The sequence below is a fragment of the Sapajus apella genome, unplaced genomic scaffold, assembly GCF_009761245.1.
Source record: "Sapajus apella isolate SASKATOON/1434 unplaced genomic scaffold, GSC_monkey_1.0 scaffold164, whole genome shotgun sequence".
In the NCBI taxonomy this organism is placed as follows: Eukaryota; Metazoa; Chordata; class Mammalia; order Primates; family Cebidae; genus Sapajus; species Sapajus apella.
The window spans coordinates 358,669-360,860 of record NW_022437104.1 but is presented as its reverse complement, the minus strand read 5'-3'; the positions used below and the strand labels follow the sequence as shown (position 1 = coordinate 360,860).

Here is a 2,192-nt window from a genome sequence, read left to right as displayed (position 1 = left end):
TGGATGTGAAGCAGTATCTGTGTGTGTGTGTGTGTGTGTGTGTGTGCGCGTGCGCGTGTGCGCGCGCTTAAGAAACTACTGTTTATTTTCCATCAACCTGATTTCCGTTTTCTGTTCAAGAGCCTGTGGAAGAACAGCTTAAGACCACTCAGTGGTTGTTCCTATCCATTCAGCTATCTGAAAGTGACTGCTACAGATCAGCCTCCAGTAGCAGGCTGAGTGCTCCAAACTTGAGCAGAGAATTATTGAATAGGCACAAAGGGCACCTGCACGCTTTCAGACCAGTCTGCACCCTCAGGATGAATAGCAACAGACTCTGGAGCTGACGCAGCCCATTCACCCTGAAGTTTCTCCTTGGTCAGAGCCTTTTCAGCAGCAGCCTGCTCTTCCTTTTCAATCTTTTCAGGATCTCTGCAGAAATAGAAATCAGGCATGACTCTCAGGGGTGTTCACAGGAGGTGGTACCACACTCCCGCAGAACCTTCTGGGCCAGCATCCACTCCACCAGACCCCCAGAGGGAGCTCCCGTGTTGTTGCATGGAATGGCAGTGTCCACACAGGGCAGGTGAGACTGTGTGACCCAGAGCAATGGAAGGCAAGTTAATATAAGATGCCTCTGTGAGAAGCTAGTGGTCAGCCCTGGGATCAGTAACCATCAGCAGACGTGGCTCCTGGAAGGCTGCTTGGATCTGGTTAGTGAAAGTCCCAGGAGTGAAGCTCCCAGCAATAAGAGTGACCCCAGTGGAAACAGCAAACTTTAGAACAGACCACTGGCCAGTATTCCTGGAAGATATAACGCTAGCATCAGTTGGAGTTTCAATGGCAACAATGACAGAAGCTTCTTCCAGGTCCTCTTCAGATTTGATGTAGATGCCATCACTTTTCCTTTTGCAGACGTACTGTTCCATTTGGAAGTCAAGGTTGGTGCCATTCAAGTGGGGTTCTGCTGCAAGGAATTTTACGATATCCTCTTCCTTCATCTGCAGGTCATGAAGGGCTCCAGACATCGTGAAAGTTTCCCTTTAGGTTACTGGAGAACGCAGGAGATGCCTGATGGGTAGCGCTGAGAGCTCATTGTGGTTTTGATTTGCATTTCCCTGATGGCTAATGATGTAGACGATCTTTTCATGTGCTTATTGACCATTTGTATATCTTCTTTGGGGAAATGTTTATTCAAATTACTTACCCATTTAAAAAAACTAGTTGTCTTTTTGTTGCTGTAAGAGTTCTTTATGTAGTCTATGTACAAGTCCCTTATCAGATACATGATTTGCAAATACTTTCTTATATTCCGTGGGTTGTCTTTTCTGTGCAAGGTGTTTTTTGCATGCTTTTATCCAAGACCACCCTGTCAGGTAGCTGTTATTGACAGGGAAATGGAAATTAAGAGAGGAGAAGATGGAATTTAAATCCAGCTTTGTCTGACTGTAAAACTCATGTTTTCTCCTCTAACCCAACCTGCTCACAAAGATAAATTAAGAAACGTTTCTGTCTTTAAGGAGCTCCGTCTGGCAGAGGACATAAAACAAGAACACAAACGAATGTGCTGTAAAGCAAGTGCCACTTGTTCCACAAATGCCACAAGAGAGGGACAGAAGTCCCACTTGTTCCACAAATGCCACAAGAAAGGGACAGAGGAAGTGGAGTAGAAGGTCAACAGGAGAGAGAAAGAGGAAGAGAGAGAGGGGCAGCTCGCACTTCTGGCTGAGGGAATCAGGGTTGGCTTCAGTAAGGTGGCATTTGAGTTAAGTCTTGAAGGATGGGTACAGTTTTAGTGGATGGGGATGATGGAGTGAATGGGAAGAGCATTTCTAAAGGAGAGCAGGAAATGAGGGTTGGTTTAATAAATGGAGCCTGGATCCCAAGACTGGCTATGATGTGGAGTCCCAGGGCTTGTTGATTTGGTTAGAAGACCCAGGGACTGGCTAATATGGGGGATTCTGGGGTTGGCTGAGGTAGGAGATCTGGGCACTGGCTTGAATGGAGAGCGTAAGGGCTGGCTGGAGTGGGAGATGCCTGCGATGTTGTGCATGAGTGTGTGTGTGTGTGTGTGTGTGTGTGTGTGTGTGTGTGTGTGTGTATCCCTTGGGAGTTCCAACGGATGCCTGGGACGAGGGCAGCTGCAGACGGGCTGGGCTGGGGGGAGAGTCAAGGGACTGGCTAGGATGGGAGACCCAGGGACGACTGCTCCA

General features: G+C 47.8%; 1 pseudogene; it reads right to left on the bottom strand.

Annotated features, from left to right (window-relative positions):
* Positions 1–242: 242 nt before the first annotated feature.
* LOC116542189 lies at positions 243–1,007 on the bottom strand (annotated as a pseudogene).
* Between the last annotated feature and the right edge of the window lie 1,185 nt (positions 1,008–2,192).